Below are 15,914 nucleotides of genomic sequence, written 5' to 3'. Positions count from 1 at the left end.
ACATGAAAAAACAGATTTGCATGTGCCAGGCCAAGCCTTGAATCAACTCTGGGAATTTCATACCAGATTTGTATCCCGTAAGAACAGGCATTAGGGTTGCCAGTTTGAAATATGACAAAACCCAGCCGCCTCAGACAAATGGCTGCTACCCACGCTCAGCTTCATCCGCACATGTGCGGTGCTTGGGATAACAACTGCCAAGTCTACAGTAAAAGAGGCCAGGCAGGAAGCCAGCCACATGGCAACTCTAAATGATATTAATAAGACTTTATAAAAAGTTAAAAGCACAATGTAGCATTTCAAAGTGTTTCTTAGAGATCTCTACATATGCATAGGTGTTTCATGTCTATGAGATAGAGGCTTGGGGTAAATTTAATGCAGTATACTTTTCTGCCTAAGTATTTTTTATTTTTTTTTTCCTCCTGAAAGCTGTTGATATAAACTGGGACTCATTAAAAACACCTTGTGTTTTGTTTTTAGAAATCTTGAATTTATGTCATTCCCTGGATCATTAGAAAGTGATGTACCATCAGCAACTGTTCTGAGGGAGCCCTGTCTTGCAAGGAACAGAATATTCTTGCTGCAGTCAATGGCAGTAAAAGGGTGCTTAGCACCTTTGAGGAGATGCTGAGCATCTCTCCCAGGCCTAAGTCCAGAGATAGCATTCCCAAAGGACAGATACAAGGATATTAAAAAAGACTTTGATCAAAGAAATATTGCTTCTTTCCTCCTTTCACTAAGCAGATGTGCAACGTGTCTTGGGAAAGAAATAGAAAAATTCCTGAGTGATTTATTTGATGAACCTAGTTTTAACCCAGGTTATTGCATGCCTGATACGGTGATGCTGGTTATTAGTTTCCAGTTGAAAATGACCAGATAGCGGACATATTCACTTCATCAATATAATACATTTATTGGTTGTCAAGAGAGTCACATCACACAGATATGTAAATCTGTCACTTTGTCTTAAAAGAGTATTTCTCTATTACAATGTTGCTTGATGTATGTTTTAAGGCAGTAAGGCCTTTTAAATATTAAAAAAAACCAAGACAAGGGGGAAGATTTGTCTATTCAATCACAGGATTTAAGACATTAAAAGCAGATGCATCATTTATAAAAGTAGGATTTTATCAAATGCCATTGTAAATGAAAGAATCATATCTACCATATGTAGATATGTGAATTAAAGAAACCTTCTTTCCCAGGAAAATTAACAAACTCTTTTGCTAGCATTAAGACAGATTAGTCTGTGAAGCTGGTTACTAGTTGACCACAAATCTCAATTTGCTGTGTCAAAACTAAAATAGAATAGAGTCTTTGTTTACGTTATATAGAAAAGAAATATTTTTCATTCTGTTTATATGTCCACTGAAGTAATCCTAGCTTTGAAAAAAATACATTCAACATTGGAACTAAAGGAACTCAAAGAAGTTTAGTTGTAATTTAATTTTGTTCTTTACCATTAAAAACTGCAAGAACTATCAATAGCAATAAATATTAACAATATCGAGAAACTCACTAATCCTTATTTCTCTCTTCAAAATGTGCAAAACTGGCTTTTTTGAAATATGATGGCATTCTGTATTTCAAAACAAATAATAACGCCTAGCATTATGACACATTATGGTAGTAATCCTTCACAAGGGTCCAATGCTGCCATGGTGGCATGTGCTTGCTAACAACTCTCCCTGCTCTGTGTAGCGTAAGACCAGGGAAATGGTCACCATGAAACACTGAACAACAGCCTCATTTTTTTTGATGTTGACCGTATGTTTTTGTGATGGGACAGAGCAATATGGCCCATGACTCACTTGAGTCAACATGAAGCCTGTCAATGGTTACGGTGAGATTTGTATCAGGCTCTTAGGAAGTAGCTTAAGACAATGGTTTTGCTGTAAGCTAGAAATGATGTTAAATGAGAACAAATATTATTTATTTTGATCATGCAATAATAAAGTAAGTTATTGTGTGTGCGTGTTAGCTATCTTAGTACAAATGCAAAGGAACTGCAGGACTAAATATAAGACCTGTATCTACCAACGAAAATAAATCCTCACTGTCTTTGAACAGATACCACACTCTGGGCCTAATTCAGCAGATCCTCTGTATGTAAAACTGCCACTGAACTTAAAAAACTTCTACATTTGCAGTGCCTCTGGAATCGGTGGTATATGGTCCTGGTTAAAACATATGGTAATTTACCAGCTGGGTGTCCTTGCTGAAAAGGATGTTGCTAGTACAGAGGAGAACATGATAAGTAATTCATATGCAACCAATTTAAAATAAGGAGAGGTAAGCATGATAGGGGGAATTACAAAGCATGACAGAAAGGAAATAGAAAGAAGGACATGGCAAACCACATAATTAAGATACAGATTTTTAACTTCTTTTGTTGAAGGGCTATAGATACACAGAACTGTAAGGGAGGAGATCTTTCAGTCTAGTCTAAGGTGTTCTAACCTAAAATTTTAATGGAATTCATGACAGAGATTTGAAGCAGATGAGGAGCGTGGGTCTGGGTTTCAGCCTCTCCTGCTGAAACATAGGGCTGTTGATAACCAGATCTTTGGTTCCAGTTCAGCTCTAGCGAATACTCACTTCAGTCTAACATAACCAGCCTTTAGTTTATCAGTTTACATCACAGAGTCTACATCGTAACAGCCCACCACTTTGCAAAACATAAGTCATTATCACGGAGAAAGAATGCAAAGACTAAAAAGACACTGCGGTTGATCGTAGCCTGAGCAGCTCCACTGGTGTCCAGTGTGCTTAGCTGGCTGCCTGGCCTTCGTATCGCTTCTTTGAGCAGAGTGGCAACTTCAGGAAGGAGAACATGCAATCATAAAAACAATTTGCCAATTTGGTCATGCTAGGGGAAGCTGCTGTACAGTAAATGGTAATTCATGGCTAATGCTTCTTAAATACTCCTAAGAAAACCATTAGACTGTGAGTTTGTATATGGAAATGCCTAGTACATCGTGATGGGGTTTCCAGAAGAATTTCCTGGTGTGAATTTGGGATGGTGACGTCACTCAGATGGTTGAAGTCAATGGTGTACCTAAATGCAATGGTGCTGAGACTGCCATGAGGCACAGCAGTTCTACATGGTGCATGTGCTACATTCATTGCAGAGAACACTGCTGAATTCCTTTTAGGATTTTAGAAAACGCACATTGTTGAGATTGTTTTTATGTCTGTTTTCCTGTTCTCCTGGCTTCGGTTGCAAGGACAGAAGTTTCTGGGCTCAGAACCTATTAAAATGGTCACAATGAGTTATTCAAGACCTTAAAAACAGAGGTGGAAGAATGGAAGTGTTTTGCTTTTTTTTTTTTAAATTGTTAACAGCAGTTTCTGCACTGGAATAATAATAATTACTGATACCTCCACTTTTTCACACAGTTGAACTGCAACTTTCTGGCCAAAACTACCTAAGGCTCTTGATGTTTTAGTGTTGCATGTACCCATAGGGACAGGTTTTTTCTGTATCTCTCCACCCTGTACAGATTTCCAGGGACTGCACAGCTTAGCTGCAGAATCCTGGACAAAGCAGCAGTCACACAATCTCTTCCCCTTCCCAGGAAGGGGAATATACCTTGGGAATTAATTTGGTTTTTGTGGTAACCCCACTGGTGGCCCAAGACCGTGCAGTTTCCTGCTGGGCTGCCTCAAGGGAGAGGGAGATGGGGCTCTGCTGGGATGAGGGAGATTGCAGGTACCCAGTAGCCAGCACAGAGTTGTCGATGTGGCTCAGAATAACAGGTCCTGACCCTGCCTGCCAGCATCCCATCCCCAACTGCACCTGCTTCTCCCTTTCTGTCTTGTCCACCACCACCACTAGCATATTATCTCCTAGCTGGCTCCTGCCTTGGTCCTCTGTCCTTTCCCTCCTCCTTCTGCCCCCCAAGTGTCCTGGTCTTCCCCTGGCTCCTACCCATACATACACACGTCTGCCTGCATGCACTGAACATAGTAGTAGTAGTAGCTTTTATTACTCTCAGTTCTTTATTAATGCCACATGTGCTGTTGTAAGGTTAAGTTATTAAGTGATATCCAATAATTGTCTCTGCTCTAAAGTGGACGTTTCATTTAACTATACTCATGTGGATCTGTTTCAGAACCATTTATCATGACCACATTTTAAGAAACATTTCAATAGGCCATTTCTCTCTTTCCTTCTTTAACGTAACTAGACCTAAAAGGTCCCGGTCAAAAATTAAATACAATTACCTTTGGAAAAGCATAAGGGAATGTGGGGTTTGCATGCACTTTGAAAGTTAAAATACATATTTTACCGGCCTATCATCTCAGCTACGGAGTTAATTTTACTGTATTTGTGCACTTGCTGGAAATGCTTACATGAAGGCATACAATGATCTGTTTAGTTTGCAGGAGAAAATTATGTCATTTGCAAGCAAGCTTTCAGCTGCGATATTTTATAATTGTTTAGATGAAAACCTGATAATCCTCTACTCCTTCACATAAACTGCAATCCATCTTTAAAACTGTGATAATTCATAAAACCTGCAGCTTAATAAACTAACAAACCCCAGGCCTATGTTATTTTAAGGGAAGTCAATCTTTGATCAGTCAAGCTGAAATGGGTCTGATAAGTGGAGCCCTTACTCACAGGGAGCAGCACTCTAGTTTGTTATTGCTATTTGCTCATCATCCTCAAGTGCAAAATAAGCAGAAGTCTTTCCGAGCTTCTTATCTCTTTTCACTTTCTTCTCTAGATCTCTGTCGCTTTAATCCAGCATGTCTGCTGCTGGTTAACAAGGAAATCCTGTGTCAATTATCGCCAACAACTTCCTGCTGTGAAGCTGTGGGGAATCAAAGCTTTTGAGAGCCTTTTTCACACCAGAGAGTAGTGCAGGGCCTAATTAAATGGCCCTCATATCCTGCAGCCTACTGGTGGCCAAATGATAGAGAGCTAATGAATGATAACCTAATTTTTTTTCCAAGAATTGTTTTGATTCTTCCGGTCAGTCGTGCTTATTGAGTCGCGGCTCATTGTTTGTGCTTAGGGATGAGGAGGGCGTCAAAAGGTAAAACTTGGGAGAGATACCGATCGGCTTGGTTTATTGTGCACAGACCTTCGATTATATAAATATATATATTGCATATCGGGAAGGATATTTGTTAAAAATTGCTTTGCTGAAATGTGTTGCCCTCTTTCCTCAATATGAATTGCTTTGGTGACTCTTATACACATGTGGGCTGCAAAATTGTCCTATAAATCCCCCTCATAAATGCTATCGCTACAATATTATTTTTACAGAATCACAGAATAAGGTATCTGCCATCGCTCGTGCACAGCTGCCCCAGTTCCCCCTCCTCTTTTTTCTTCTCCTTTTTTTTTTTCCTTCTAAAATCGTTCTATGAAGAACTTGATCTCCTGCCCGAACCAAACTGCAGCTCTTGTATGGCTGCTGCTTGAGATTAACTATCCTTATGCTGAAGTTACACATAAAAGAAATACAAATCTATGCATCTCCACTGCTTTTAAGTTTAGACAAGCACCCTGAATCCCCAGCTGCCTCTGCCTGCGCAGTGACGTTGTTCTGTGAGCACTCAGTTGTCACGGTCCCATGCTGAGCACCGCTTGCATTAGTGCAGTGCCTGAGCAAGGTTACCAGCAACAAAACAACCTTAGGAATAAATAAAATACCTGAGCGGATAGCAAGATACTTGCGTTTACCCCAATGGTTCATTTCTGGGGGTCCTATCATAGTGCATGTGCATGAGGTGACAGACTTAGAGGTACCATGGGAGCCCTAACTCTGAATTTCCTGACTTTTATGGTTTTACATTACAACTTTAATGTTCCATTAGCATAGTTTTTTTGTAGTTAATTTCCTTGGGGAGCTTGGGAGAGTTCAGGTCGTTGGGTTTTTTTTTTGTTTTTTTAAATAAAAGCAGGGGGTTTGGAGAAAGATGGTCAAATCTGCCCAGCTGCTTTGAAATGTTTAAAAGGATTTAATAGGATCTTTTTTTCCTAAAGAGAAGCAAATCCAAAATACCAGCCAGAAGTATGCACACCTGCTTTCAAATACTGAAAAGCTCAGGGTCTGTCCTGCCTCTTTCCATACCCAAAGCTCTGGCTGAGGCTGGCTAACATACCATCCTGTGGTAAGATGGGTTTTTTTAAGTGGTTTGGTTTTTTTTTTAATTATTATTTTGTAAACAGACACAGGCAACCTGCATATGCTTTTGGCAACAAAGCTTGTAAGTTTGAAAAACCTCACCTTACCTAAGATTTCTTCCCTTCAACACATTTAAATTTGTTTACAGTATCAAGCCTGTAAAGTGCTTGGTGCTTCTCTCACATCCAGGCAGCGCTTGCATCTAGGGACTTGCAATCTAAGATGAAGAGAGGAGTTATGGGAAGAGAAATGCCATGACACTTTGATGTGCTTTAGGTTGCATGGCAGAAACCTGTTGTTCATCTCAGAAATGAAAATGTTCAGTGAGATACAGAGAGGTGCAGAAGCAAGGCATCAATTCTGGATAACTTTATTTCAATGCGGTCATCTCAAATGAACCAAGGACCCATCTTGCTCTTCGTATCTCAAGTTTTCAGGGTGGAAGAAGGAACTTGGCTGCTGTGGTGCAGAGATGTTCAGCCAGTGCTGGGTGGGAGCAAAAGAGGCAGCAGGGCAGGGAGGGAGGGGAGAGAAGATGTTTCCAAGGTGGGTTGTGTGCTTTTGCAGTTGGTATTTCTTGGCCACTGCAGCTCATATACTTGGGCTGCGACTGTGCTCTCTTGGGTCAGGTGAGTATGACCATACCATGTGTTTAAAGGGAGTCCTCTCCTTTGGTCTATGAACTTTATGAGTCAGGCTCTTGAATTTTTTTTTAATAACAAATTCAGGAATCTTTTTATTTTGTTTTCCTGTGTTTGAGGCTTTTAATGTCCAAAATTCTAGCTTTGCTGATTGCAGAGAAAGCTAAACGTCAATAAAACTGGGAAGTCTCCCATAATCACATGACTCCAGGGGCTGCAGATTCAAGAAAAACACCTGTGAAACACTGTGATTAAAGTTATCAAGAGCCAAGTAACCATTTCCTCCCTTAGATAGTGAGTGATAAAGTTGCTCTGAGAGTACGGATGAGGCAATCATTTTTTTCTCTTTTCCTCCTTTCCCTGCTAGCTCTCTGATCCTCCAGCCCTGGCCACCATTCCTGAACAGGACAGCATTGGCTGTGGATTGTATTTTCCCCGGTATAAATGATTCACTTGCATCCCCGCTCTGTCTCCAGCAGCCAGTAGAACTCTTGCCATCAGTTAAAAATGGTCCAGGATTTAAGCAGCAAAAGAGGCAAGTTTTAAGGCCCCGAGTCAGCAAAGCATCTTAGCAGATGTGTGCTAAGCATGTAAGGTTAGCATGCTAAGCATGTCCCCTTTCTGGCCCTCACTTTTATGTTTAAAATTACAAATGGGCTTATAAGTCTTGCTGAGACGGGGAGTTCAGCCAATATCTCACTGCTCAGGTACTACCTCCGTTCTTGACATTTGCTGACACAATGAGCATTCATTACCTCATGGAGTGCAAATTTTATTTGGTAGTTTTGGAGCTAATTAAATAGTTCCATAGTGCAGTTAAGCATATTGCCCATATCAGTACACTGACGTGTAACATCTCACTATACAGGTGATACAATGCTTATGCATATTCTTATATTTTTACATGGATATATTTTTTCCCTTCAAATAGGATTCAAAAACCCAGCACCACTAATTACAGTTTGTATCAGCTCTGAAAGCAGTGTTTTTGTGGATTTTTACCCCCCCAGAAACACAGTCTTAAAATATATATTTCCCTTAGCTATTAATAGCGCTAATGGATATTTTCTAACAGATGACGTGTAACGATGAGGCTAAAAGGAAATAGATTTTAAACAGTCGTTCTTCGTTTCCTCCCGAAGTGCCAAAAATGTTTTAGGGTTTACAAACCATGGACCATATTTTACCTCCGGCTCCAACAGTATAAATTTAATATTCTGCATAAACCAGAATTTGATCCATACTTTTTAAACTTCCAAATATATTTCTTAATAACAAAATAAATAAATACACTTTCAAATCCCATGGGGAGCTTTACCTGACAATGTAATGGGCTAAACAGCTTCAAGGATTTGATAATAATTCACTGCAAGAATATTTCAGCTAGTTGTATTTGTTTTTTCGTCCCAGGCCTAACCTATTTCTTTTATTAAAAATGATAAAGACTTGATCCTGCTTCCATTTTAAGCATCACTGCACCAGGTCTGATACAAATTTATTAATTTTTTTTTTTTTATCCTGGTCTGCTTCTCAGATGGAAACAGAGAGTATTTGCTTCTATTCACACCATACACCAAACTATGAATATTATTTCAGTTATGATTTCCTATGTGTCTGTACTAAGGAAAGAGTGGAAATAAAGGACAAAACCAATAAAGATTCAAAACCAAAAGCACATGTATGGGAGAGTAATACACAAAACAAAACAGGGGCTGTTAAACAGATGACTCCACTGAAATGTAAAATATTCCACAAGTTTTGGCAACTTTGAAATGCTACACTTTCTACATTTCATCTATTAATCATTCGAAGGGACTTTTTCAGTTAGCCAAAAGACAAAGTATTCCCTAACTGCATTACTGATTGTGTGCATATAACTCCAACCATAACTACAACGACAAATATGATAAAAAAACAGGGAAGTAGCAATAAATTAAAAATGATCAGCAACCAATAAGCATCAGAAAAAAATGACAGATTCTTAGGCAAATGGCAATAAACTAGACTATAAAAATCGGGAAACAGACTGTCTGAGTGTCTAGAAAATGTTAGGAATAAAAAAAGGGACAATTTTGATGGAAAGTTTTCAAACAAAAATTAATTGCTTCACCACTGAAATGAGTCAAATAATGGAAAGTTAAAAAAAAAAAAAAAAAAAAAGAAAAAGTCCCCAATAGGCAAATCCTTGTAGATCACAAGCAGACAAAGCTTCCAACACCAAATAAAACACTGTTCCCACTTAGGCTCCACATTATCACCTTCCTTTGGGAGGGTTCAATAATTGACAGGACCAGTTTTTCCAATTAAAAAAAATAATAAGAAAAAGAATCTGCATATTAAATAACACAGTTGTGGGATAAACATAAAAGTCAGTAAAAGAACAGTAAAAATACCTTTGCTCATAGCAATATGCTATTCATTTAGTTGCCTGGAGAGTATCACTCATGAGTCCTTTAAGTACTGTCACAACAAATCATTGGAAACTGATGAATACACAATCCAGGATCCCAAACAACAAACTATTACAAACTATCTATGTGTGAAAAGACTGCTGGAAATTCCTCTAAGCCTCTGTAAATAGCTTTGAGTGAGGCTGGTTGAGGGCCAGACACCCACCAGAGGCAAATCCTTCCTGATTTTAACTTCACTATAGCTGTGCATTTTATACCCAGTAAAGCTTATTCCCTTCTGAAAATGTGAGACCTTAGTTTTTCCTCCCTCTGGTCAGGAGACTAAGGCAATAACGCCTCTTGGTCCAGCCAGCATATATGCAAAAGTAGTAACACTGTATGATGTGAAGTTTTAAAAACTGGCTAAAATTTAGTAGTTGTTCCTAGATAGTTCTTATGGAAGCAAAGCATCACAATGAAAAGGTAATCTAAATTGGCCTGGGCAATATGATCTCACCATGAAGTTTACATTTAAACTTTATGTTCGTCTATAGAGGCTTATATTTTACGCAGAGTATCTCCAAGAGCACCACAATAGCAGCAGAAGAGCCAATACAGTTATATGTGTATTACAAACACATGGCACTTGCCTGGCTTTCTCCAGCTGGAGATACATCCTGAGGTGTATGGGGAGGGGGGGAGAAAGATACTTGAAATCTTAAAGGGTACATTTTCCCATTTACTTAGGTTTTTCAGAATGTGCATTTTTTCCTGTGCCACACCAAACTACCTCATCTGTAAACCGGCCATTTAAAGTTATTTAATTTACATATAATCATTAATTAAACTATGGAGTGGAAGGGATATTCAGATTAAGAACAAACAAACAAACAAAACTGATCTTTAAGTATTCTGTTATCTTAACCATTTTTGGAATGCTGATGCTCTGTGAATTGAGATGCCAGGACCATGGCAGTCAAAATAAATTTGCTAAAGTTGCTGCAGAGAAAAGGGGGGAAGGATGGCTGAGTGCCAGGGATGTGTCTGACCCTGTGAAGTAGAGATGCATGCTTCTGATCATTAAAAATACTTTAGGTAAACAGATAGGCACAGGTGAGGGCTTGCTTTAAGGTGAAGACATGTGGCTGAGTAGTGATAACCTTATTCTCACAACGGGACTCAATGTACTGAGCTGAGCAGAACTACTCATCTGAGTAATTTAAGCAAAACATGGCCCTTTAAAAGTACTTTCCATCTGTAGAAATGAAATTGTTACATTTGGAGATTTTAGGGCAGGGTGACTCAACACAATGTGCTAAAAAATTTGAGGACAGCAGTTTTTTTCCTCTCATTTGCAAGATATTTCCTTATTAGAATTTGGATTGTCACCCCACCCAATGGATCAGAATAGACCACAGCTTTTCATAAGAGCCTGACTTTCTTTATATGGTGGAAACTGTGGAAGTCCCTCTTTTTTTTTTTTAATTCTTTTTAAGTAAAACACAGAAATATAAACATGAGAGTATTTTTTGGGAAATCTCAGGATTCTGAAAATATGCAGAGCATTTGAATTTACAGCACAGTATCTCAGACTTCATGATTTCCTCCCCTTCTCCTGCTTTTTTTTTTTCCTTCTCGTCTGAAACAAACTGATTATCAAAACTTGGTCAATGAGCCTAATGCTTTACGGTGTGTGAGAGACACTAAACTCAATAGACACTCTGCTTAGTTAACTGTGAACATCACATCTTTCTTTCCAGGAATAAGGGTTCCAAATGTCAATAGCTGTTTTAGGCATGTTTGATAAGTAAAGTAATGTCTGAGATGGTGCTTCTCAGACCCTAGCTATAAATGAGGATTACTAACAATTTTTATGCATTTTGTTATAAACTGAGACCAACTGTGAAGTGACACTGACATGTACCAGCAAAGAAACGACAAAAATCAAATACTTCTCTATGCCAATTGTGCACAAAGAGTTGGATCTAAGCATTATTATAGCAGAGCCTTTCATGTTGCTATAGCCATGGTTGTGTTTGCATTTCCATAATAAAACCTATTTTCAGGGGGTTTATAACTCGGCTGTAAGAAATTTACTCTGTGCTCCAACTTGGCATAACAAGGTATCAGCTGGAAAGCTGCAGCCCTCGAGCTTTAACATTCCCTCTCTGCTGCAGGAAGAAAGGGTTTGTTTGCGTCCTTGTAGGTGTTCGCTGAAACTTGTTCTGCAAAGCCAACATGGGCAGGCATAGGGGATCTGATGACCCCAGATATGGTGGACCAAAGTCTAGTTCCAAATCTCTATCTGTCTGCAGAAGTCCTGGTGAAGAGTAAGTAGGGGAACTGCACATGGAGTTGGGTACTGGGAGATGTATGTGTGAGGTATTTTTCTAAAAACCAGCTCCAGACTCACCTTTTGGTGTTCATTCCTTCACAGGCTAGGTGAGAAATTGCTTGTAGCAACACAAAAATGTGTATTTTGCAGGACTGTATGTTTGAGAAAAATGTGGGAGAAATCAAGCAGGAAAAACTGAAGAAAGAAATTAGTTTCACAGAGAGCTGACAGTGGGGGGAACAGCCTGGTTTCTCACAAAACGGAGATTCAGACCGTGGGTCCAGTTCTGCCGCAATGTGCTCTCCAAGCACAGGGACCACAGGGAAATACAGCTGCTGTGCAAGTGCATGGTGGGAGAGGGAGAGGGATTTTGTTTTTTAAGCTTCTTTTCAGACAGCTGGAGCATGAGAAGTTGGAAAATGGATGCATTAAACTCAAGCCTGTGCTTAGTGCAAGCCACTGCAGAGGTTGGTACGGCAGGTAATGGGCTCCAAGGGACCTTCGCCTTAGCAGCTGCACTGTGTTTCCCACTGGAGCTCTTCCAAGACGCATGGCTTTTTTCTTGGGGGACTGTAGGTAAGACTAGGAGTCAGGAAGTAATAAAATCTCATTATTACTATTTACTGTTAGTAAACATTTATGCAACGGTAATGTCTGGAGGTGCCAGCCAGGTACTGGCTGTTTCTCCATCATTCTTGATCTCAGCTGAGGCCCTCAATGACTGAACATCAGGAACATGCAACTTTTGGATGTCTGAGACTTCCCTACGACTTCACATGACCTGGTCCTTTGTAAGGACTGATTGCTAGAGCTCAGCATCTGGAGGATGGCGTCTCGTACTCAGCCTTGCTGGAGGACCTGGCACACAGAAGTCTTTGGTACGTAACTATGTTCCCCGATACCTATAACATGAATGGACCTCTCCCAACCACTCATTTAAGGAGTAAGTGGGGGGAGGGGGTGGGAGAGCAGACAGATCTTTACAAGCTGCAAAGTTACTATATCTACAAGGCACAGACAGAGCCAGAACCATGGGGAACACAGGATGGAAACAATCTGCACAGCAGATTTGCCTGGAGCTACTCTGCCTTTGAAAGGAGTGATACTGCTGGCGGCGCGGGGAGGGGGATGGGCAGAGATGCGGGGCTACACCTGTGCAGCAGGTACCACCACCACTTCCCACACCACCCCTCACTGGCCTCCGCTCTTACCAGGGTGAGATTCATACCAGAGACGACTGTGGTTAAGGTGTTCCTGGTCTTCCCTAGACCCGACAGTCCCAAAGGAGCTTTCGGAGGAGTACAGGGATTTGCTTGTGCTACCAAGGTTGGGTAACTTCATCCCTTCACCTGTCAGTAATCAGGTGATTCCTCTATTCCTTCCCATTACTCAACACATCTGGGTGGGAAGGGGGTCAAGGGGTGGGGGGGGGGGTTGAGGTGCTGAAAATGTTCCTCCCAGGCAGAAGAAAGATGTCCTGCTACCCTGGGCTGTCCACCCAGGCCCTGGGGTGCTGGAGGATGCACAGGGACACGGGTGGGTGCAGAGATCAGCAGGACCATGAGAAATTGGTGACCAAGGGATGGTAGCTGTAAAGGTAATGTTGTCCCTCCCTCTCCCTGCAATTTTTCATGCCACTTTAAAACACCATCACTGTGTCCATTGCGTTACTTGGGGCTGTGCTGTGCTCTGCTCCTCAGTGCAGGGAGCTGAGTGTCTTGCACCGGGGCAAAGCAATACCGCCCTCACAGGGAAAGGATTAATTCCAGACTAAATATCCTGAACCACTGTCAAATACTGTTCAAAACAATTGTAATTGTCTTTAAATGTGTGTTCCTTAGTTTATTTTTAAGCTATAGACTCATTTGGTGTTCGTATATTTTTCAAATGTAATTTGAAAATCTCCCACATAAGATAAATTTCCTTAACAAGATGTGATAGGGAATTCATGTCAGGCACAATAGGCTATCAAAGGAAATGCTGCATTTGGATCTTTTGTGCTATATGTAAGAAATGTACAAAGTAATTATAAATCCTACAGTATCAAAATTCTCCATTTATAAGACAAATGCTGCTAAAAAAAGACTTCTGATATTCTGATTGTGTTAAGAATAGCTTAAACCCTGCTGGGCCAAATTCACCCCTGGAATAACTAAATTTAAACAAGGACCATACATTTATTATCTGTATATAAGTATTTTCTGTTTTGTAAATAATACTCAGATAAATTTATATCTGGTGACTATTCCCTAGGGTAGCTTAAAGAAATTAACCAAACATTTAATTTGGTTCCAGCTCATATTTTAGTTGTTACTTTGGCTTACTTTTTTTCAGCTTTTAACTAAAATTTAGAATTTATGTCAAGATGAGATTTAATGTAAATCCATTTTAAGAGTAAAAAATTAACAGACTTGTTCCTCAGGGAGCAAAGTAATTATGGCAGATACACTTATTGCGATGAGCTTGAAACATCTCTACCCTACTTTTATGACTCTTTTACAGACTTTTTGTTGTTTGTTTACTGGTGCATATCACTTGTGATTTTCAGCGAAGGTTTCTTAAGGTATTAATGATGCTTCCCTAGGAATTCTGAAAGGGACCTTTGACTCCTCTTGGGCTTTTATTTACGCTGAGAAATACATAATATTCGAAAATGAATTAACTGGCAGGGGTTACCTCACAGTACACTAAACATGGCTTTACTCTGAATGAGTAAGGTTTGTTAGCAGTGCTATGAGATACAAAAAACATTTTTAAACATACTGTGTCTACATTAAGGGCTGAACCATGTGCAGCATTACATGGATTAAAATATATTACTTTCAGACAGGAGATGTTCTCTGGTAGACTTATCCTTCTTCTCTACTAGTCTGGGCTACATTCTGCTTGAATAACCAAGAAAACCCAAAAATTTATCTCCTTTTCATGTTCCTATTCCCATGACCAATCTTATGCTTCTATTATTTCACTGACCCTGAGCTCCATTTATATGCTGGTGGGTGTAATGGAAGAGCAATCATGATGGGCACAGTTTCCATCCACGTTTCCCTTTCCCCACCAAACAAACAGCATAGATGAGGCTGGGTTGCACCTTCTGCCTTTGCTCATACATGGATCGCTCTCTCCTCAGAAGATAGGTTTCACAGTATGCATAACCTTTGCCAAACTGTCATAGCAACAACCGTAAAATGGCTACATCTGTGTTTAAATGGATTTGCTAGGAATTGTGGGACTTTTTTTTCCCCCCTATGTGAAAATGTACTTCCCAGGAATAAGAAATGAAAACCTGCAAGGAAAAGCAATGTGAGTTAACACTTACCAGCTGGAAAAGGGAGAGAGCGAGAGCAAATAGCAGCAAGTTCATTCAAAAGATGTAGCAGCTTGTTTCTGTGAAATTTAAAGGATCAGTCCCAAAAAGGCACGCTGGGGGAAAAAAAATCTGTTAGAGGACAACTTTTTCCAGAGAGAGTTAATAGAGACCAGACAAAGAGGAAGGCACTCCCTGACCTCAGACACTTTGCTGCAGAATGAAAAGGCAGTACCAGCTGTATGAAGGAAGATAGTATCTGACCAAGTTGAAATAGTCCAAGTTGAAAAAAAAAAAATGTTATTTTTGCAACAGTTCAAGAACAATTCAAGAACGCAGTCTAGTTCATAACAGTCTTAAATTATAAATGAAATGCATGACACACTAACATGGAAAATGATGTTACTTATGTTTAGTGGTAATGCGTCCTTTAATACAGTATAATAGCATGTATGTCATGAAAGGGATTACGGCCACATCCCACCTCACACACCCAGTCTGCAGTCACACGGAGCTTTTGATCATCCCAGCACGTGTCCTCCTCTTGCATCCCTAACACCCGTCGGGGAGAGCACGTTCACCCTGGGGGGCCGTGCGAGTGCTGGTGGGGGCTCCCTTCAGCAGCTCTTGGAGTTGAAGCAGTTACAGCTGGTACCAGTTACAGCTGGTACTAATTAATACACGTAAAAGATGCCCAAAAGGATAACAGAGCCCTCAACAGATGCACCATGAGAGGGGATTACTCTGCCAGAAATAGTTTTAATCCATCATCAATAATATGTTGATTTATTCAGTTTTCCATTTGATCTCTGGTGCATGTGTGCATTTCTGAAAAATTGTGACAGGCAAGAGTAACAATAAAAAATACACCCAGGTTCCAAAATTAAAATAAAAATAACCTCAGAGATTGAGAGTCCTGTATGCCCTCCCTGGGAAGGGACATCCATAGCCCGCTGGAGGTGTAGCTCCTTCTTCCATGCAGAGCCCACCTTGGCCCTGTTGGGAAAGGACACCCCGAAGGCAGTTGGGTGTGATAGTGGGGGCTGGCCCCGGCCCCAACTCCTGTCTCCCCATGGGGTGCCCGTTGCAGACAGCAGG

The sequence above is a fragment of the Pelecanus crispus genome, chromosome 10 (assembly GCF_030463565.1).
Source record: "Pelecanus crispus isolate bPelCri1 chromosome 10, bPelCri1.pri, whole genome shotgun sequence".
Lineage (NCBI taxonomy): Eukaryota > Metazoa > Chordata > Aves > Pelecaniformes > Pelecanidae > Pelecanus > Pelecanus crispus.
Note: the sequence above shows the minus strand (reverse complement) of the source record.